We start from the raw sequence: 24,161 nt of genomic DNA on the forward strand, positions 1-24,161 counted from the left end.
AGCCAACCTCCTGTGGTCCCTCCCCACAAGGGACCGAATTCGTGCACCGGACCTCTAGTATGTCATATAACTTTCCATTAATGAACATTGAGGATTCATGTGAAATCTTGTATCATTCCCATAACCTACATGCCTATAATAAGTTGATTCATCTATGTACTCAGTATTCGAGATTACAAATATCATGTATTTAGGTCTATTTAGCTGAACTTTATCAAATGTTTTAGTGCAGGTTACTGTTATTCTCTCTCTCTCTCTCTCTCTCTCTCTCTCCTCTCTTCTCTTTTCTCTCTCTCTCTCTCTCTCCCCCCCCTAAACTCAATTTTTAAAAAGTAAACCACATAATGCCACATAAAGGAAATAAACTCTCAGTCTATGACATTCCCACTTTAATATAAGAAATAACAAAACATTTGTCTAACCCCCTAGCACCCTTAACTCTCACTAAGGAAAATGCTTTGAACAATGTATAAATCTGCATACATTTTGTGTCTCCACTGTTATTTATGACTACCAGCAATGCTATTATTCTCATGCATATGAATAGTTGACTGTGCCTACAGATCTGGTCACATTTATTGTGAACAACCAAAACTGTATGAAAACTAAAAAATTTTTTTGCATATTCCAAGCCTTCACACATGTGTGCCAGCCATCTGAATGCAACTATAATGTATTTATATTTAAATCTCTTGAATCAAAGATTCAAGGCAAGAAAACTTAGTATAATCACATAATTTTTAATGTAAATTTAAAACAAGATTTTGCTAGGTCTTTCTAAATATACATCAGCATAGAATAAACATCATTTGTTCAGTTACTCTATCCCAAATGCCTTAATACATTGCCTGATGCACAGTAGGCACTCAAAAAATATTTGCTAACTGAATAAATAAAAGAAACATATTTTACTTTGACAAAAAAACATATTTACTTTGACAAAAAAACAACAACGCTCATCTCAAAGAAAATATTTCAAATGCTTACAATGATTCCAACAAATGTCCTGGTTCACTGTGACAACATGTCTTCAAAAACCAGAATCTATCTTATAACCAAGCATCTACAAAATTGTTGAATATGACTGTTAATTTTATCTTACAATATCAGTGTTCATCATTTTGCCCTTATTTTCAGTTTAATGTGTTCTTTTAATATGCACAGGCTTTACTTTCTGAGGTAGCTATGCAAATGTGTCTTTGAGGCCCTAGTTAAAAAAGAGTATAAAACAGTTTGTATTAGAAAAAGAAAAAAAGACAAGCTACAATAAATTGGTCACTGACTCCAGCCACAAATTTTTAAAGGCCAGATAATCAGCACTGCATAATTATGGATCCATAGTTATTACTTGCAACTGCTCAACTGCAGTACCTTGGGAACACTTTTGTTCCTTTAAATAGCAATTAAAAGAACAATCTGGTTTTAAAATGACAACATTCCCCTGATAGATTCTAGCTAAAACCCAGTCCTTGTACTAATGGGATTCCTGCTTTCATTTGATATAACAATGCTCAAGCCATTGCTGCCATCCTTGCAGTGATAAATAATTTACAAAATGTCACATATCATTCATGCAATGAAACAAATCCAAACCTGCCATCCCATTTTTCTTTCCCAGATGAATTTTTAGCTGCAAGAAAGACATGGCCATCAGCCAGCATTCATGCTCATTTTTCGTTTTTAACTAAAGGTAACACAAAGGACAAAGGTTGCTAGTAGTTCATGGCCAGAAAGACTGATGTCCCACACTCTGCCCAATAATAGAAAGCATAGATGCTATCACTTCACGCTACATTCAAGCGAACCCACCATGCTGATGAATGCTCACCGCCATTTATTTTAGGGATAACTATCTCACAATACTCTATAAAACCACTGCATTATACAGAAATGTCTGCCCTGCTGAATTATTGATAATTCAAAGCACTTTTTGCTAACCTCAGTATAGCCAAGTCTAATTAACTTTAAAAAATTGTCACTTGTATGAAATGAAACTTTTACAGTAATGCATGTAAATGGGTCACAGAATTATTATGATTCACTATTCTCAATCAGACTACATATAAACTGTTTCAAAAATAATCCCTGGTAATAGATTAAAATGAACTGCAATCAGAAAGAGGTCTGAATACAAGGCAACTCGATTCTATGCGAGTCCACTGCAGACAAATCATATGTAAGAAGCCTGAAAATATCTCCCAATTCTTAATTCCTTTCTTTGAAATGTCACAATGTTGCCTAACCTGTTGATCACATTTTCTTATCAACATGCCTGAATAGTTCAAGCTGAACTCGAGAATTAACACCCATGAAAAGGCTTAAACTCTGCAGACTGCTTAGGAAGCACGTGCTCTGTATCTCTCATGTAATGGCCATGGGGAAGCGGCGAGGGTAGCGGCCACTCACACACTATCTCATTTAATCATCTTAACAACCCTGCCATGAATGTATACTATTGCACACTCATTTTAGGCAGGAAATTGAGGATCTGAGAAGTTAGGTAACTTTTCTAAAGTTGCACAGGTTCAACTGTGGAGCTAGGATTTAAACACAAATCTATCTTCTCTCAAGGCCATTCCTCACCTGTACTACCCATCACTCCACTCCCCCGTTTCTCCTCTCAGGAAAACAGATATTATCTTTCCATCAGCGGCAATAACTCTTTATAAATATGCTCAAAACCTTTTCCTTTTAATTTCTTCCATTACCAATGGCATAGGCAGTGGTCAGCAAACTCATTAGTCAACAGAGCCAAATATCAACAGTACAACGATTGAAATTTCTTTTGAGAGCCAAATTTTTTAAACTTAAACTATATAGGTAGGTACATTGTAATTAACTTAATTAGGGTACTCCTAAGGCTTAGGAAGAGCCACACTCAAGGGGCCAAAGAGCCGCATGTGGCTCACGAGCCACAGTTTGCCGACCACGGGGGGTTTGGAAATTATTTAAAAAGCAACCATTAACATGCAATAGATTATTAATTACAACGGAGAAAGATACCTTTACAATGGAGAGATATGACAGACATTGCCTTAACCCAGTGACTGAACCCATCACCAATATGGGACAGACACCATGTGCCTCCCGAGCATTACGCTGAAGGATACAGCACTGCCTATGCAGTCTTCTCCCTGGAAACATTTGCCCTGAATCTAATCATAAGGAAACAATCAGGCAATTCCAAACTTAGGGACATTCTATAAAGCAACTGGCCAGGACTTTTCAAAAAATGTCTATGTCATATAAGACCCAAAAAAGGGCAGAACCAATGTAGGCAACTAAAGTGGCAAGAAAACCAAATACAATTCATGATCCTTGCTTGGATTCTGAATTTTAAAAATACCCACAGCTATAATGGACATAATTTGGATAATTATGGAAACATGCACTAAATAGTAAACAATATATAAGCTAGATATAACAATATTGAGTCAACAGAATTGTGATAATATAGGAGAGCATCCTATAGCATTCTTAAAGGAGTTGTGTGCTAAAATACTTTAAAGTGCCATAATGGTTACAATTTCAGTTCAAATGACGCAGGGGAAAACCTATGTGTGTGTGTGTGTGTGTGTGTGTGTGTGCATGCAGAGAGGGAGAGAGAAAGCAAACATGGCGCAATGCCAACAGTTGGTGACTCTATAAAGGGCACTTGGGTGTCTTCATTATAGCATTCTTTCCATTTTTCTGCATGCTTGCAATTTTCCAAACAAAAAGTTGAAGGGGAAAGAATACCCCCTCCATTCTCAAAAAAAGATCTAGAATAAATTATTATACAGCTGGACTACATGCATTTATAAAATAAAATCTATCAATCTAATAACCAAGTCACAGAAAATACAGAGGACAGAGGAAGGTGTCGATCTAGTATATAGCAGAGGGATGCAAGTACCCAAACTCTCCAGGACAAATGACTCAGTTTCATCAACGAAGAAATTAAAAGGGAGACAGTGAGTAAGCAAGGCTTTTCAGCCAATCACAACGTATGTTCCTTATCTTGATCATGATTTTACAAAGTAAATTGTAAAACTAAACAAAATTGCATCACCTGCTGAAGGACCTGGGGCTAGTTGGCCTGGAAGAACCTGTTGGGAGGGGCAGCTGGGTGTCTTCATGCAGGGGAGAGGCTCAGATTTGTTTTCTATGAGCACAAAATTTAGACCAACAGGGGTGATTGCAGAGAGTTAAATTTTCAAGAGTTGGCCAGCAATAGAAAAGACTGTGTAGATTTTTTTCTGTTGCCTTTATTAATGTATTTTTTATTTCATTTTTTAAATTGCAGCCAAAATATAGATAACATAAAAGCTACCCCCTTCACCAATGTTAAGTACACAGTTCAGTGGCATTACGCACATTCGCCTTATTTTACAACTATCATCACCACCGATCTCCTTGACTTTTCCATCTTCCCAAACTGTCACCTTGTCCCCATTAAACACTAACTCCCCATCCCCCCTCCCCTCAAGTCCCAGGCAACCACCCTTCTATTTCCTGTCTCTAAGTTTGATTCCTTTAGGTGCCTCCTTTAAGTGAAATCATACCGTCTTTGTGGAATGATTATCTTGAGGCAGCTGGAGGCCCCAGTAATCAGAAGACCAAGAAGAGACGGTGAGGATGCCACAGCCAAGGAGCCTCACACAAACTGGGGATCTGGACCCTTCAAAGGTCCTTTCCAGTTAAACATTTTAATGGTTTCATGGCTGGATAATCTCTAAGGCCTTTCCCAGCTCAGCTGTAATTTTTTATTGATTCTATTATACTTAAAAGACATTTTAAGAGTCTTCAGGACCCTTGACCACAAAATTAAATAGCCTTTCAAGACAAGGCATTTTTAAGAAGTTTTATATTTGCTTATGGTTACTTTTGTTTCTGCCATGAAGGAAACATGTTTGTTAGTCTTGTTAATCTAAGTAATTGGACAAAAATAAATGAAAGCTCCTGCACTCAATCAGAGCCAGGGTATCCAGGCTCACATTCTCTTTCTAACAAACACACAAAACAGGGGTTTGGTCTCTATTCACAGTGATCAGGGATATCGCCCCTTCTTTCCATAGTCCTCCCTACAGGTGCATCTCCTCCAGTCATCTGCAGCTTTCTTGAATCTACTCATAAAACATACCATTTTAGTCTTTGTAAGTGTTAGAAATAATTCAGCATTTTTTCATTCATCTATTCATCCTTATATCATGGAAAGACCTAGATGTAAGTTCTGTACTCCTAGCCTCAGGTCTCCTCGTTTGTAAAAGGCCACAAGAGTTAGTGTCCATGTTGTTTAGCTCCAGGGCTGCTGAAGTTCAAAGGTGAGTGTGTGTGAAGTGCTGTGTAAACTATAAAATTCTACTCAAATACTGTTATGATTATTGCAAAATTCACTTTAGCTATAAAAACAAAAAGCGCAAACAACTTCAAGTCCATAACAAATAAAGATCAGCACAAATGAATTGTTCTGGAGTTTAGAATTACTCCATAAAAGACTTTGATTCTGTGAGCTCCCATGATAAATATTAATCTGAGAGGGCTTTTTCTTTTTAATGAATTAATCAGGCAGTTCAGGAGCAGGGTATAAAGTGCCTCCATGAGAACCAAGAGGCCTGTAACTGATTTAATAAAAGGAAAGCTCAATGTAAAAGGAAAGAAAAAGGTGTCAAAGGAAGAAAAGCACAAACAAATATAAAATCGTAAATGAACAATACCACAAAACAAACAAAGGATTTATAAATCCGAGTATCAGACAGTTCATCTTTGGAGAGTGTGCCCTACACTTGAGCTCAGACAACTCATTCAGTGACTCCAAAACGAGTTATATGAAAGGGCTGTTTTAAGACTCTTCTTTATGTCTCTCTTTAATTTGCACCCCTTTGTCATTCTGTACTTAAATCTGAAGTTTAAGTAATGCTTTGCCATTTACTGAAATGCTTTTCTCAAGTATCTCACTTGTGCTGAACACAAACCCTGTGAGCCAGGGTTGGTGGCTCTGTCTCGTTTTACGGGTAAGTGAAAGGCCTCCATAGGGTCACATGGCTATTAAGCCTGCTGGCTCCTAGCCCTTTGCTCTTTCACTGCCCCCCTGGTTGGTCCCTCATGTTGTTTGCAGCTTGATTCACATATCACATTATCAGAGAGGCTATCCCAGACTACTCTCTCTGAAATTGCATTCCACCAGGGCCCCTCTGGATCCTCCAGGCCTTGCTTTATTTTTTTGCACAACAATCATCACTAGCTAACATATTATGTGTCATTTATTTGTCTTATTTTATTTCACTTAATTAAACTATAAAAGCTCCATTAGGAGGGCAGAGACTTTGATCATTGCTGTAGCTGCAGCCTCAAAGTACACACTGAATAAATGAATGAACAAATGAACAAACTGACTGTTTTCAGGTTAGCAACTGGTTCCTCTGGTTCAACAGGTCCCAAAATAGTGGCTACTTTCTTTACTTTAATACATGTCCTCGATGACTACACGACAACATGCGAAGCAACCACTGATGGCACGGTGGGTTCCATCACCGTCTAATCTGAAGGCCTTTGTTCTATTCTGGCTATTTATAATGATTGACACCGGAAATAACTGTCCTTCCCTGGGTATAATCTGACAAAACAGAACGAAAAACTTTAAATCAGCTGGGAGGAAAATTATCTGACCACAAGTACTAACTATTAAGGCTCAGTCAGTAATAGTCACTGTAAGCTGCAGGGAAGGCAGATTTGGGGCCACGCCCGGTTGCCAGTACCTAATTGTGACCCCCTTCTTTCCCTCTCAAGAAAGAATTCTACGGGTAAAAAAATAAAAAATAAAGAAGTCAAGGAAGATAAATACACTGCAGTGAGAGTAGCAAAATGATAACAAGAGCGTGAATCTGTTAAACCTATTTTTTTAAATATTTTATTGATTTTTTACAGAGAGGAAGGGAGGGGGATAGAGAGTTAGAAACATCGATGAGAGAGAAACACTGATCAGCTGCCTCCTGCACACCTCCCACTAGGAATGTGCCCACAACCAAGGTACATGCCCTTGACCGTAATCGAACCTGGGACCTTTCAGTCCGCAGGCCGATGCTCTATCCACTGAGCCAAACCATTTAGAGCTAAATCTATTTTTTTTTTAATATCTTATGAACTTTGGTGCTTTATTAGCAATGAATATTTTCCACAATCTGCACAACTGACACCAGTGGGACAACAGAGGTTGAAAACTGTTCGTGTTGTTTCAGGGAAACACACTTTGTGTGTGTTTTTTGCCACTTCAGCACTCTACTTGACACTTATCTAATAAAGAACCAGACTTCATTTCTTGCCACTTAACCCACTTACTCAACTGCTGTCAGTCTGCACAGATCAAGCAGGCTCCTAATGAGGACACAGATCACACTCAGGTTTTCCTTTATAGCAATCTGCTCAGATGTGGTCTTTGGAAATACACTAACTTTAAGAGCAGAGACTTCCTGTGATGATCTAAGTGGTCTTGTTTTTTAAAAGCATTATCTTGCTCCCATCGGCGTGAGCTGTGACTGTGGTCAGTGTAGTCACCCCTCCCAGGAAGGTCTGGTGCCCTCGCAGCAGCACCAGGGCTCCCGCAGGCCCTTGAGGGCACAGCAGACTGTTCACTACATGCCCATCGCCATTTTCTCTACACTCACGTACCCTTTCATTTTATTCTGAGGCTAGTCTTACAATCCTGTCATGAATTTTGACCTAAATAGATGCCAAAATAATTTCTCCCAGAAGATAACTGGAGATGTATACTTATTATAAGGCTTTTCACAAGCAACAATTTTACACTAATTTTACTCTTGCCATATAGATTTTTATTGTATCACCTCTGCTGCTCATTATACTTCTCTGTGGGTAATTGGTTCTGTGAGGGAGCGAGCACTACATCATTCCCACTGGCTCGGGACTGAGTTTCTGTATTACTCTGGGCAAAAGGATTTACTGTTGCTGATGTATGGAGATCTTGAGTGTGACCGCTGTATTTTACCACCTGTCACAGTGAAGAGAGTTCTCTGTATTTTAAGAGTGACAACAAGTAAATTAAATATAATAAAATAAAAATATTTAAAAGCATCCCTCTCCAACCCCATAATCTTTTTTTCATTTAAAAAATAACTTGAAAGCAAAACCAATATCAATGACCACCTGCTGGGAAATTCCCACAATCAAAGGCTGGTTCAGAGGTACCAAATAATAAAAGCTTAGCCACAAAGGAATAAGAAAAGGAGGAAGACTTTCCGAGAACATCAGCCACACAGATATCAACTGTGTGGAGCTAATTGAAATGCTTAGATTGTGTCCTGTGGTCTAGAACTTGTTCTCATTAGGCAGGTGTGCCATTTACCAGTGCCGATTAAGGAAAGCGCTTCTGCTTTTGGAAGGAAACAAATCTAAGCCTGTTCACTGTATTTAACAATAGCGTCTCATTTGTCTTTTTGGTGAGGGGGAGGAGGAGAAGAGATAATGAAACAAAACTACCTTCCCAGGGTCTTTAATTTCTTATCTGGACAGGGACGTGGCTTTTTAAGATTTCATTTGAAAATCTCTCCTCCACCCCTACTATTTGAAATTGCAGATACTGCATTTATCTTCTTAAGAGGGATCAAAGTCTGATTCAACACAGCTGGAAATTCAACACATGGTTACAGTAAGTCTGTTTAGGATTTACCAACTATTCTCTTTGGCAAGCATGTCACAATATTAGCAAATAATATAAACCTTACTCTAGATTTTGAAAAATAAAAATTGTAAAACAATTCATATCCAAGTGTCACAAATCTGTAATAGTTTGTTTTTTCCTTTCTTCTATTTTTAGAGTAGTTTTAGGTTAGCAGCAAAATTGAGAGAAAGGCACAGAAATGTCCCATATACTACCCCCTTCCCCAACGCATGCAGAGCCTCCTCCACTGTCAAACATCTCTCACCAGTGGTACATGTGTTAGAAATGATGAACCTACACTGACACCCAAAGTCCACAGTTTACATTAGGGTTCTCTCTTGGCATTGTACAGTCTATCGGATTGGACAAATTGATGATGGACACATTTTTCACTACCCTACAAAAATCCCAGTGCTCCACCATTCATCTCTCCCTCCCCTTCGAGCCCCTGGTTACCACTGGCCTTTTTATACCGTATCCATGGGTTTTGCCTTTTCCAGAAAGTCATATACTTGTGATCAGACAGCTGGCTTCCCTGGTTGCCCCGAGGCATTTGTTTGATCTAAATGTGGTGCCTGCAACCCCACCTAGACATTCTCATTACCAACTCCACCAAGAGAAACCTGCATTAACTGTTCAGAGAAGACACAGGTAACTGAATTGATTGCAATTAGATCCAAACATAGAAGTAGAATATAAAGCATTGAGACATAGGTAGATGGATATTAACAAGTTAGAAAAGTCATATATTAGTCACTTTCTCAGTAATATCACCACCACCACCCCTGACAGCATTCACCGAGATCTACATGGCAGCTGAAATGCTCTGCACTATTAGATTAGTCACTAATATTTACTTGGCACCCAAGGATGCCAAGTAGAATATAATTGGTACTCCAGGTGCTTGTCCTCCCAGAACCAACAAAAGTAGTATAATTCCATTACCACTCCCAATTCGCAATTGCCCTGTGGGCAATTATGTACAGAATCTCCATGCCCTTGATATGTCTGCTTTTGTTTTCCTCCCTTTCAGAGTACCTTTGACCCTTTCAATTAAAATAGTCATAAGCATTAGGAAAAGAGGATTGCTTGGATAATTACCACCAGAATGTCAAGAGCTCTGACCTTGTTGTTTGGACTCTGCCCTAAACCTCTTTGTGGTGGCAATTCTAGATCCATGAATGCTTTAGGCCAGGCACCCTCCCAGCACTGAAATGAACCTCACTGGTGCCACTGCTCTTGGGTGCTCCAGCATCACTGCAGGCAGTGCAGGGACTGCACAAACACCAGCCCCGCCCCGACCAGTGCAATGCCAGCTACAGCAGGGCAGGGAGGGAAACACCAGATGTGACATGCTTTCCCCCCACGGCAAGGGTTTTTACGCTCAATTTCCCAGAGCTTTCAGAGTCTACAGAAGCCTACTAACGTGTATACAGAAGGTGAAAGAAAGCTCTTTATTTTCGTGAAATCAATTTGGGGGGCATATTCTAAATCAAAGCTTAGTACACTGCGAGCTCTTTGAAGGAGATACTTGTTTGGTTCATCTTTACCACACATAATAAAGAACTGCACAGACCTTAAATGTTTGATAAATATTTGTTGAATATATAAATGTAATACTATTTCTCATGCTTGGTACTCTCTCATCATTTTCTAAATTACATTCTAAGTATATAAATGGTAAATAAAAAGATAATAATAGAACACCATATGGCTAAGGGGGAAATAAACACTTTAAATGTTTGCCCATTTAGTTTGCCTACTTACATTTCTTAAATTATAAAATATACATAAACATAAACTGTACCAGCATTTTAGCCATTTTTTAAGTGTAAAGTTCAGCGGCACTAAATACATTCACACTGTTATACACTAAGTTAAAGTATATTTTAAAGAGTTTGAATAAATGCATATACTCACGTAACCCACATCTCTACCAAGAACATTCCATAACCAGAAAGTTCTCTCCTGCCCCTTCCCAGTCAAGAGAGCTCACTCTCTTCCCACGTAATCACTCTCATTTCTGCCACCATACTAGTACTTGGGTTTGTCTGTTCTAAAATTTCATCAATGGAACCAGACACTGATTTCTTTTGTGTAGGGCTTCTTTCACTCGTCATGTTGTCATAGTCATTCATATTGTCACGTATATCAATAATTCATTTCTTTTGATTAGAGCAGTATTTGATTGTAAAATATGCAAATGTTTGTTTATTCCCTCTATAGTTGATCAGCATTTAAGCTGTTTTCAGTTTAGGGCTAAAATTAAAACTATTTTAAACATTCTTGTAGAAGTTTTTTTTGGATATGTGTTTCCACATCTCGTTTGAGTAAATTACCTGGGAGTGGAACTGCTGGGTCATAAGGTAAATAGAGGTGTAACTTTATTAGAAACCTCTAGCTAGATAAATGTAAAATAAAAAAGTATTAAAATGCTGCCCTGGCTGGGTATATCATCAGTTGGTTAGAGCATTGTCCCACTATGCTAAGGTTGCAGGTTCGATCCCTAGGCAGATACAAGATGTAAGCAATGAATGCATAAATAAGTGGAACAATAAATTGATGTCTCTCTCTAAAAAATCAATTAAAAAAAAATTAGTTCTACTCAGTTTGACTCAATAGATAGAGCATTGGACTGTGGCCTGAAGTGTCCTGGGTTCGATCCGATCAAGGGAGTGTATAGGTTGCAGGCTCGATCCCTAGCATCCCTGGCCCTGGTGGGGGGAAGTACAGGAGGCAACCAATTGACGTGTCTCTCACATTGGTGTCTCTCTCTCTCTCTGTCTCTCCTCCTCCATTCCACTATCAAAAAATCAATGGAAAAATATCCTCGGGTGAGGATTAACAACAACAAAACAAACCAATCTTGCTTGCATTTCTAGATAAACCCCTCTCTGGATAAACTTGCAATATATGATTCTTTTTATACTGTTTCTGGACTTGATAATATTTTAAAAGATTTTTATGCTTATATTCAGGAGAAATATTGCTCCATAGTTTCCCTTTTTTACAATATCTTTGGTTAATTTTGGAATTGGGATGTGTTTTCTCCTCTTTCTCAAACAATTTATCTAACATTTGTATTAGAAAGTTTTTGGTAGATTTCATCATTAAAGTTGTCTGCTACCTGAGCCTGGAGTTTTCTTTGTAGCACAATTTAAATTATGAATTCAGTTTCTTTAGAAGATATAGAGCTATTCAGATTATCTTGTGTGTGTGTGTCAGTTGTGATAATTTGAGCATTCAAGGAATTTTTCCATTTCATCTTAATTACCCGCCTTATTGGCATAAAATTGCCATAATATTTCCTTATTATTCTTTTTATGTGTTCAATGCTATTTCTTCTCCAATTCCTAGTATTAGTAATTTTGGTTTTCGCCCTTTTTAAATCAGTCTAGCTAAAGATTTCTGAATTGTACTGAAGTTTTCAAAGAACTGGCTCTTGATCTCCCCTATTTACTTTCAACGTTCTTCATTTACAGAAAATGTTCATTCTGATGCGGAAACCTGATTTGTTACCATCATCACTATCATTATTATTTTTCTAATACAACAGCCAATATGGCTATTCAGAGTGACACTATGCCTTTGATGTGGACTATAGGGTCCAAAATCTACTCTGGTGCCATATCTATATCACTCCTGGGGCCTGGGGGCAGGTAGGGAGTAACGGCTGATATTTGAGTAGAAGATGCCTCCCAAGGACTGCTCTCTACACAGTGGTTCTTAATCAGGTATAAACATCAGAATCACCTATTTTTAAATGCACATGCCTAAGTCACACCCACAGATTTTGATTCAATAGATCTGGAATTGGCTTAGGCACCTTAATGTTTCTAACACCTCAGAGACATTCTGGTTTTACCCCATGTTGAGAATCATAGCTGTGAGTAATTGGGACATCAGGCAGTTTATGCATAGGAGAGTCTGAGAAGAAGGAGAGTAAATACAGAGCAGTGAGCATTTTAAAGAACTTGTTGCTTACTCTTAGTAACCATGGGTCTGAGGGCTCCAGAGACACAAGTGAGTTTATATATAGGGTAGCCCCCAAAAATGTATCCACACTTTAAACAGCTGATAGCTCAATTTTGATATTGAAATGTATTTTGATAAACACTGACTTCATAATTATTCCAAGTATGTGTATACATTTTTTTGAGATAACCCATGCATAAATATACTTTAAAAGTGAGAAGAAGAAAAAACAACATGAGTGTAAAAGACATGGCTTAAATCTCTTCAATGCAAGGGCTATTTTGTTGATTTTAAAGTAATAATATATACATGTTTTTTTTTAAAAAAATCTAATAGTACAAAGATATACCAAATGGAAAATAAGTCTCCCTTCTATGTATAATTCCTGGACATTCAAATCCCTTTCCCAAAGGTTCGTTGAGAAATTTTCATTGATAGACCTGGCACATATAAACATACTACACCTTTTCAAAAAACAAATTCAGGTACACTAAACCACTTTCATTCTCATAGATACTGAGGTTATTGCCATGCTTTTGCTTCTACAAAAATGTACAGATGGCCCTCGCTGGTGTGCTCAGTAGGTTGAGTGTCATCTCATGCACAAAAAGGTCACCAGTCAAATCCTGATCAGGGCACATGCCCAGGTTGGGGGCATGATCCCTGGTGGGAGGGTGTGCAGGAGTCAGCTGATCAATGATTCTCTCTCATCACTGATGTTTCTATTTCTCTCCCTCCCCCTGCCTCTCTCTGAAATTAGTAAAAACATATTTTAAAAAACAAAACAAAACTGTATTCTCTTAAAAAAAAAAAGTAATCCCCAAATTACCCATATTCAACTTTGGGATATGCTTTACAATTTTAATATGATGATTTACCAAAGAGCAAAACCCTGGAATCAATGCCCTGCAGGAAGAGCTGTTACCAGATTAAGAGTAGTATGGTAACAGTTCTAATAGTTAGTAGTTGCAGTAACAGCAAACATTTGAAGAGCACTTATTATGATATTCAAGTAAGAACTTAATTAACCATTAAGATGCCAGAAGGTAGTTACTATTATCTTCACATTACAGATGAGAAAACTGAGGTTAACTTTCCGAAAACATTAGGCTCCAGGACCACTGCGGCACCCTTTCTTTCTCTGCTTATCAAGTTCACTATCACTGTAGTGTTTGTACTAATTGATGTCATCCTTTTTCAATGACACATAGGAGGGGTAATTGTTTAGAAGCCTTATTTTCTAGCTCCTGTAAAGTCCCGCTTAGATAAATAGACAGACCACTGTAACTGATCAGTCTGGGTCAAGGTCAGGCAGAATTTAATATTATTTGACACTACAAACAATCTACCCTTAGCTAATCAGGACCTGTGTGTGTTCAGAGGCCACAGAAAAGTTGTTGTTATAAATCTCTTGGCTTTATTTATTAACTAAGGTGTGTTAGAGTAGAATAGCCTGCTTTTGAAGTTATCTGAAGACTAAGTTTGGTTACAATATTAATTCCAATGTATTTGGCTTCGAGGCTACATTTTATGCTTTTTAGAGATCAAGCTAAACACACAGTTCTCAGTCAAAAAGCCCTGTAGAGTAACCTGATCCGAGCAGGGGCACTTTAACTCACTGCCAAATAAAAAGCATGATCGCCTTATTCCACACATACAAATACCATTCTAGGATAGGCCAATTAATCATGAATATAACTTTTCAGACATTACATAATTTCACATAGACTTGCTTCTAATGCCTGCCAAAGAAAACAGCAATTTATATCACTAGGAATAAATCTACACTCGAAAAGAAATGAAAGTTACAAACATAAAACAGTATAACGCTAGTCACCTATTTCATGCCACCCTCCCTTATAATTTCTAATAACTTTATTTTACAAAACTGGCATCAGTAAAACAACCTAAAATGATATAAGCTGTTAAATTACATAAATAAATGAAAAAAAGGAAAAACCCAAGTACTTTTCACATTTACCAGAGTAGCAACCTCTAAGATATGACTAATGGCACTAAAAATATCCTATATAATAAAAGGCTAATATGCAAATTGACTGAACAGCAGAATGACCGGTTGCTATGATGCACACTGACCACCAGGGGGCAGATGCTCAACGCAGGAGCTGCCCTCTGGTGGTCAGTACACTCCCACAGGGGGAGCGCCATTCAGCCAGAAGCCGGGTTCACAGCTGGCGAGCTCAGCGGTGGTGGCGGGAGCCTCTCCCACCTCTGCGGCAGTGCTAAGGATGTCCGACTGATGGCTTAGGCCTGCTCCCCGCTCTGGGCAGCAGGCCTAAACCGTCAAACATCCCCCAAGGGCTCCTGGACTGAGAGGGCGCAGGCTGGGCTGAGGGGACTCCCTCCCCCACCCACCTCGAGTGCATGAATTTTGTGCACCAGGCCTCTAGTAAGAAATAAAGTCACATGCACACTGCATACTTCTGGGTCCTCTAATATCACACACACAAAAACCATTGGTATAAAAAAAAAAAAAACCATTGGTATATTAAGTCACTTATTATTTTTAAATGATTTCATTTCCTACCTAAAATTTTTTCTATTTTCTAGATAAATGTTACTCTGACACATCCCTGAAAAATCAGGAATATGTGACTAATTTGAAACAACCCACCAATATCTATAGTCAACATTTTTAAATATAAATAATCAACATAAACCTGGTAAGTATTCTATTTATAAAACAAACTCATCAGCCCAGGATTACCTTCAACATGTTTATAAAATTCCTTAGCAAGCAAAATATTTGCAAGCAAAAAAAAAAAAAAAACTAGAAAAACAAAAGCAATTAATTATCCTCACGCTGTACTGAAGATAGATCAGACTTTAAAGACACTCACGACAGATTTATCTGGGTAGTTTCCCTTCTACAGTCATTCTTCACACTACCCTTTTGAAAAAATTTCTCTTTCATTTACTTAAATTGGGTGGACAACTGCTTTGGTGCTTTGAAACAAAGACCAAGCCACTAGTGCCAGATCTTTAGTAAGTATGTAGAAACAACTGGTTCATTACTTCCCAGCTTTGTTTAAACCCTTGCTTCAATAGCCAGGATTTTGTTCAACTTTACTGTATTGCATTTAATGATATACATTTTTTTCATTTTCTAAAATAGAAATATATGAATGTTTTTCCAAACTATGTGTATACAGATGTGAGTGCTCATGTGTGTGTATATCTATATGTATGTGTGTATATATATAAAATATGAGTTTGAATTTCATTCTCTCCCCCCATAATAACAGCTAATATTTACTGCATGCTTACTATGTGCCAGGTACTGTATGAAGTGCTTGAATTATTTTGACAATCTCAGGTAGGTGTTATTATTGTCTGAGTCTCATGAGGGAGGAAACTGTGACACAGGTTACATAATGGGCCCAAAGGGGCATAGCTGCAAGTGGCAGAACTCAGATTCCAAGTTGAAGGACTGACCTCGGAACCTGCTTTCTTTACCCCCGTGTGGGTCTCTAAATTAGGGACAGTAACCAGAACAGGGATGGGGTATACTCTTATTGCACGTAAGTCGAGGGCAAGGGTCGTTTTGGAAGTGGGAAGTGGTGAGTGTATAACGGGAGGATATGAGAGGAAGAAGTGATGGGAGGTCTATTATGTCAGAGTGCATGAAGACCATCAGCAAGTCTCTGCTTAATAATAATAATTAATTCAAAATGACTTTCACAGAAGATGGGATTTCAGAAGGGATTTGGAACAGAAGAAAAAAGGACAATTTGTTGAGAAGAGAGCCTAAGAAAATGATAGTGCTTGGGAGATAGCTCAAAAGGAAGGTGCTACTTAGAGGAACTTAAAACGACTGGAGAGAGAGAGAGAGAGAGACAGAGAGAGAGAGAGAGAGAGAGAGAGAGAGAGAGAGAGAGAGAGAGAGAGAGAGAATATGCTAGCAGGGGATCTAAGCAGCAGATGAGGGAAATGAGATAATCCAGAGCCTGCTGGTGACTGGCTTTGATGTATGGGGTGAATAGCTAGAGTAGATGCAAAAGGAAATGAGAAAGCACTGTAAAGATTTACGGAAGGCGGTGGCATGGTCAGGAAGTCCACACAGCAGGAGGCAACAGCCCATTCGGACCTTGGAAGAGAATACAAGGAGAGGAAAATAACAGGCCCAGAAGCTACTGAATTTAGTGGATTTCATAAAGGCTAATGTTATTCTGGGCAAGTCTGTATGTTAAGGGAGAAAAGCCAGAAATTGTCCTAAATTCAATAAAGTCTTCAGAAAAAATTGCCAAGGCAGAAAACTTCCTAGTGACTCTGCCAGTACAGCTAATTGCTTAGCAATTACTGGCCATGATCATAAAAGAAATTGTAGCCATTTTTAAAACTCTTATATTGTAAGGAACTATATCTCAAAACCTGTGCAATTTTTATCAGTATTTGGGCATGTTCTAAGCAAAGTTCTCTACCTATACCACCAAAATAAAGATGATACTTTTCGAAAGAAAACTTACTCTCCTTCATTAAGCCAAGATGTACATATGAATCAGCTAAAGGGTACAATGAATAATTTATACTCACCTGGAATGGTTAACATATGAGCATACTATCCAAAGATACAGCTAGTTTTCTTAACAATTCAGATCACAGAAATTATTAACAGCCCTTCTCATTTAGTTAAAGAGATAAAATACAAACATTTATGGGGGAAAAACAACTTTAGTAGCTTCTTTATTGATTTAGCTTTAGGAGCATTTCACAACTGAATCCTTTTAAATAGTGTACAACCAGGAGGATGTGTCTAGTCAATAACGAACATCTACCTTGCAGTTGAGGCTCATGAATTAATCAACATCTACTCAGTCTCAAACAATCAGGCAAAAATCAACAGTGACCTACATCTCTTTGGACATTGTAGAACCACCCAAACAATGTTATCATTCACGAGGACGACAAACTCAAACCCTAACCACAAGCACCAAAACCAGTGTCTCTATTCACAAGTTATTTATTTCTAGGTTATCTCTTTTTCCCAAGGCACTAATAGCAGGAATTAAGGTTGTCACATACACTTCCTGTATTGTTGTTTTAGCCATATCATACATGACCCAAAAGCTGAGAAAGGACAGGGGTTAAGTCCAAGACCCAAAAGCAAAACTAGGGGGTGCGGGACTCTGGATCTCTCCACTGGATTCAATGGTCCATTGTTACTCCAAGTAAGTGGTTTCCGATCAACATGTGAAACAATAGTGGGGAAAATGGTGTGTAAGCAGAAAGTCTTTCCTCGTGAGCGGCAAGTTATATAAAGAAGGTTTTATTTCTAATTACGGTCATATAATTACAGACACTTTAAGGAGAAGAGCCTGTTTGTTCTCCCTGGTGTGAGCAGCTCATGATTTGGGCTCTCTCGAAGCCAGCAGCCAAGTGGCAGTGGCACAGATCCAGGAGTTCCTGGAGGAGAACAGATGGACAGCCATCCGGAAAAAAAGAGCTCCCTGATGTCGCCCAGCAATGCGATGTGAGAGCCTGATAAATGTACCATTCGCATTCAGGTGTTACCTGCATAAAATGCAGGGTTCACAGCATAAGTAAGTGTTCTTCTCATTGAGTAGCAGACAATACCATGCTGGTCTGCTGGTCTCCTGATCTCTCTCTCATTTTCTAATGAGGCCTTCCTAAGGCTTCCTATTTAGCATAAATCTACTTAGCCTAAGAATTATTTTTTAGTTTTCCTTTCAGTTTGATGAAGAGAAAATTCATATTTCATCTAAGTTTCCAGAACTTGTTACAGAAAGTTGCCAAAAGGTTGTTGACTCAACTGCAGCAATTAAGAAATTAAGGGACAGAATCTGGAATCTGACTTCCTGGGTCTGGTTCCTAGCTTTACCATTTTCTAGTTGTGTAGCCTTAGTCATGCTTTGACTCCTCGTTTAGTTTCTATATCTGTAAAATGGGAATAATAATAGTTGTGCAAATTACATGAGATCACATACCTAAAGCACTTGAGACTATATATAACATGTAGTAACAGCTAAAAGAGGTTAGCAGCCCGGCCGGCATGGCTCAGTGGTTGAGCAATGACCCATGAACTAGGAGATCACAGTTCGATTCCAGGTCAGGGCACATGCCCGGGTTGCAGGCTCATCCCCAGTGTGGGGCATGCAGGAGGCAGCTGATCAATGATTCTTTCTCATCATTGATATTTCTATCTCTCTCTCCCCATCTCCCTTCCTCTCTGAAATCAATAAAATATTTTCTTTAGAAAAACATAAACAGGTTAGCAGCTCTGAGTTTATTGTTGTATTTGATGTAGATATTTTGGCCAATCAACATTTCTTTGAGCACCTACTACTTATTTCACAGACTCACTATCCACTACGCCATGGAAGATTCAAAGAATGAGATCATATGACCCATGCCTTGAAGAGTTTACAAATTACATGAGGACAGAGTATACACATACAATTCAAGAATATATTTTCAGACAACATAATGAATCCCATAAGCACTTGTGTTACTTGCTTTCTTCAACAGCATATTCTGTGAAAAGTTGGCAACTCACATTCTAAAATACCAGTTCCTCTACCCCTTTTAAAAGAAGGTTATGGCCGAAACCGGTTTGGCTCAGTGGATAGAGCGTCGGCCTGCGGACTGAAGGGTCCCGGGTTCGATTCCGGTCGGGGGCATGTGCCTGGGTTGCGGGCACATCCCCGGTGGGAGATGTGCAGGAGGCGGCTGATCGATGTTTCTCTCTCATCGATGTTTCTGGCTATCTCTCTCCCTTCCTCTCTGTAAAAGATCAATAAAATATATTTAAAAAAAAAAAAAAACTTATTAAAAAAAAAAAAACTTATTAGAAGGTTATGGTGAACAGGTCTGAAAATTAAACGTCTCAAGAATTGTCAAATGTCAATTATATCTCAAAATGGGGAAAAAAGAATTGTCTTATTTTCTTTTATGATTTCACATGGCTAAAAAATAAGAGCACTTATGTACAGGGATGCTATATTAGATACTAAAATTTGGGTTTTTTGAAGTTTTATTTCCTTAAAGCTGTATAATTAGAACATAAAGTATGAACAGACGTGTAAAAGTTGGGTAGTCAATCCATATGGCTGCCATAAGAAAGTAAATTTTGATGCAAATTTCAAAATGAAAGATGAGTGAGATTTCAATTAGAAACAAACAACAGAGGTTAAGGGCAATAGGCATGAGGGGAAGGGAAGGGGTGGTGACTATGACCATTAAAATATATGGACTCGAGCAGGGATTCCTGCAGGAACAGGAAAAGAACGAAGGTCCTTTAGATGGAGAGCCAACTTGGCAAGAGCCTCAAATTAAAAAAAAGAACAAGGCTCTCCTAGCTGACCAGCAGGCAACAAACACCCTCACCAGTCCAGAGCTCTTTATTCCCCTACAAAACGCTCACCACTAGCAGCTAATAAGCTACTGCCTAGGACGCCCGGGGAACTTCTGCTTCCACCTGTTGAGTTCTGTGCTTAATTGTGTTTGTTTTCTAAACTGTTTATGTCAGTTACGCCTGTTACTATAATTAAGTACCTTAATTAAATACTGTACTGTTATCCAACATCCACTAAAATGTGTACAAAAAGAGTTGTAGTCTCTATGGACAGTTAGTCGGATGCTTTTACTAGTAGACAGACTTGACTAATAGTAAAAAAACAAGAACGATACAAGATTTGGAGAAATTACAACCTAGAAAAATTCTGCATTCCAAATGTTTCACAAGTACCTTTAAGAAACTGAGACTGAAAATTGTTAAGAAAAATGATGAGAAACTCCAATCCATGCTAAATAAAAAAAAAAAATTCATAGAGCTTTCAACAAACAACTGGCATGTATATGCATGTTATATATCTTATAAGTTAAAATATTAAAAAAAATTTTATGTCATTTTTATTCCTTACTTTTAAGCAACTTTTAAAAATTAATCAATTCTTAAAAAATTAATCAATTCTTATCACGTAAAATAAAAAAGCTTCTACTATAATAAAATCATGTGGACTTAATCATTCTTGAACAAAAGGACTAAAAACTACACCTGCATACAGGTGGAAAATACATGTTCAAATACATAAATTTTAATATCTATATTTACTATGTTTCATTTCAGCTAAGTCTATGAGTCAAAATAAAAGGTAAATGTAAAATTTGTTATTTTGCCCACAAAACTTAAATCATTTTCTAAATAAGTCACTACTGACCAATTTTAAGACCTAAATAATAGTATAAAAAATGGTAAATAAAACTTGTTTATGCTCATTTTTTTCTCAACTGGGTTAAAACATAGGTAAGAACTGAACCTAGGATGTATTAGTAAGACTTACTTTATTTACTGTGAATTATTTTGAATACACACTTACTGTTTATATATCTGAAACTAGCAGTCCAGTAGAAGCCACCTGTATCTTCCCATTAATTACCCAGAGCAGGTTATTAATCATAATTGCAAACAATTTGCCCAACTGATGTCTCCTTGGTTTTTCTGACATGACCATTTCACAAATAATTAGGCTATAAAACCACTAAATAGGGACTGTGTGTTGGACTATGTCCCGTACATGATGAATACACTGGTGGCGCTCAGTCAATGTATGACTAATGATAACACTGCCATTCGTTTATTTTTCACATACTTTATGTTCACTGAAAAATATTTATCACAGGATTTCATTGTATGCAAGAGCATCTGTAACACAGGGTAGAAACGGAATGTTTTCAAAACAGAGCGCCTGGAAACATTAGCCAGAACTCAGGCGGCCAGCATTTGGGGATTTTTTTGGCAGGCACATAAAATAGATCAGACATTCTGGTTAGAAAACTAAATTCCCCAGCAATAGGTAGAAGAAACCAATTTCATTCAAGATAAATGATTACTTTCAAATTCCATTAAGAGGAAAGAATCTCTGTGTAATAGAGATACAGGAATAAAATCCTGAAAGACAAATCAGATATAAGAGATGAGGCCCAAACAACCACTACCTCATACTATGTAGCATTACCCATTATAGAGCCCCAAAAGCTTTGCAAATTTTTATGCAATTAATTATAAATCACTAAACAAATCCTGACAGTGATGAAAATGCAGCTTAGACCGTCTGAATATTTCTAACTCTAAACTACACAACAAAGGAGAAAAATATTCATCAAGGGGGTAAAAAAGGTTTTTGGCTAAAAGCTCAGCTCACCATCTTGTACTTATCAAAGTCATCTTAAGAGGCATTATTCCAGGGTTACTTTACTGTTGTCTAAAAACGAAAAAATGTGCATGCACTGGCCCCAGGTCAGTGTGCTCAATAAATACTTGTTGACTTGATGTCTTAATTTTTCAAGAAAAGAGCTATGAAACCTTTAAAAATTTAACAACTATGTTTTCTTTCTCCAAAAAGGTGACATAAATGAACTAAGAATTTTAAAATATAAAATAAATACAGGCTCTTCTCCAGCGATTAAATCAGTGATTCAAGTTTTTCCTCTTGACAGAATAGAAAATATTGCAAACATATTTCTTCTGTAATAGTGGATTTTACTAAGTAATATTTATTTTCATCTATCTACTTCCCTACATGCATAGCACTTGAAACTGAAATCTTATTATTATACTTGTTTACTACTCAAAATATCTAGCATTCTCTGTTCCACATACATAAGTCTTAACCATTCAATCACACCACTAGTTTCTTGAGAGAAGTTCTTACACTTTTTTATACCCTCTTTAGGGTCTAATGTACCAATGGGCTTTGAGAGACCTTCAAAAAATTACTTATTTATCAAGTAAAGTGATCATTTAACCAGAGAAAGAAAGCAAACCCTCTCACCTGGCACAGACAACCAATACTTGCTTTATTCAAATATCCTTGTTTATAGAACAGGATTAACAATTTCACAAATTGTGAGCAGAGTAAAAAATCTGATACTACAGCTATACAAAAAACAATTTGCTTTTCCTTGAATTTTGCACTGTACATCCTTACACTTGATGAAAAAGAGAACTGCCAATGAAGAGAAATTTCCAAATAATAAAATGCCAGGTAGACCATTCCTTTTTCCTAGAGCACTCTTTGTTGATAAGTTCAGGTGTCTGACTCATGACCTGAGTTAGCCTGCATAAGCCTGTGGCATCCTCCCAAGTGTAGGACAGCTAAGAGGGTCTCCTCTAGCTACCAGCATGGAAAGCAGTGCATGGTCTGCACACTTCCTAGGCTGGACAGCATAGCACCCAAGGGCAAAGATCACCGTGGAAGTCGACAGTTGTCTGACAGCACTGCAGTGGTGCTGGATGCTTGTAAATGGCAAAGGACATCAACAAAGGCAAGTGGGTAGGAGAAGCAGTACCCACTCCAAGTCATGAGAAAGACACCCGAGGAAGGGTGAGAGATTTGAGGCTAGGGAGATGGGCTACTGAATGAATCCAGCGCTCCCTGAGACTTCCCCCTTCCCCAGTCCCACCAGAGATTCTGAATCAGAATTTTAAATGATCTGCTTCATACAAAGGAGATTTTCCATTTCCCCAACAAGTCCATCAGAGACCCCCCAAATAGTTCTTACTACAGCAGGCTGCAGTCGGCCAAGGAGAGGTGCCCCCTGCTGAGCTCCTGGCTCTCCAGTTAGATTGCCTGAATCATTCGGGCTCTCCTGAGAGGTTTTCTTTAGACCCCAGGGAGGTCTGCTTCCAGGGATCTGCTCCAGGCAGTCCCTTGCTGTAGACAGATGTGACTATTAATCATTAGCAGTCTATACTTGTGGAGTGTGTGGGGGAAGCGATATACAGAAGCCTGAAAGGGGCCTTGTCAAGCACCTATACTGGGCCATCACACTAATTGGTAGGGAATTGCTCATTACATCAACATCTAGGTCAAACCTAGGAACAGCAGCATCCTCCAGTCAGATTTTGTGATTGTACTTCTGGACTGTGTATTCTAAGGAACAATAGTAGTGTCATAATGATTATGGTGATTCCACCGCCTTACATTTATTGAATATGTTTAACTCTTACTTCAGTTTAACATCTGTTCCTTACAATCCTATATGAGAAGAGGAAGGATAAATACCCCAAAATGAAGGAATGGGACACAGGACTGACATGACGAGGTCACTCCTTCCTAGGAAAGCCACACCAGAGGTCTCTCCAGAGTGTACTGAGGAAGGTTACAAACAGATACATTCATCGTTCACTAAACAAACTTCTGCCTGATGCCTCCATGCGAAGTGGTGGACCAAACTCTGTGAGATGACATGGAAGGAACATGGTGGCATTTAAGCTGGGTCTTGAAGAGTGAGTGGGTGTTGCTAGGTGGAGAACTAGAAAAAGTGCAATATGTATGGAGACATGGACCCAGGAAAGGACCTGGGCCAGGTTATTAAAAATATATAAATAAAACAAGTAGTCAACATGATCTCTATAGGCAATATTGATACAATAATTTTAAAAAAAACACATTTCATGTTTGACTAGTCTAAAACATCACATGCCTATCCAATTTCAAAATCAAATTTAATAATTATTGATTGAGTGCTCACAAAATACATATTAATA

At 38.1% G+C, this 24,161-nt stretch overlaps 1 protein-coding gene across 1 annotated transcript in view; it reads right to left on the bottom strand.

Moving 5' to 3' along the window:
* The window catches only part of KAT6B (lysine acetyltransferase 6B), a 179,651-nt gene that overhangs the window by 67,959 nt on the left and 87,531 nt on the right, over positions 1–24,161 (bottom strand). The gene's annotated exons all lie outside the window — the stretch shown is intronic.

This window comes from Myotis nattereri (genome assembly GCF_964212035.1).
Source record: "Myotis nattereri genome assembly, chromosome: 13".
NCBI classification, from domain to species: Eukaryota; Metazoa; Chordata; class Mammalia; order Chiroptera; family Vespertilionidae; genus Myotis; species Myotis nattereri.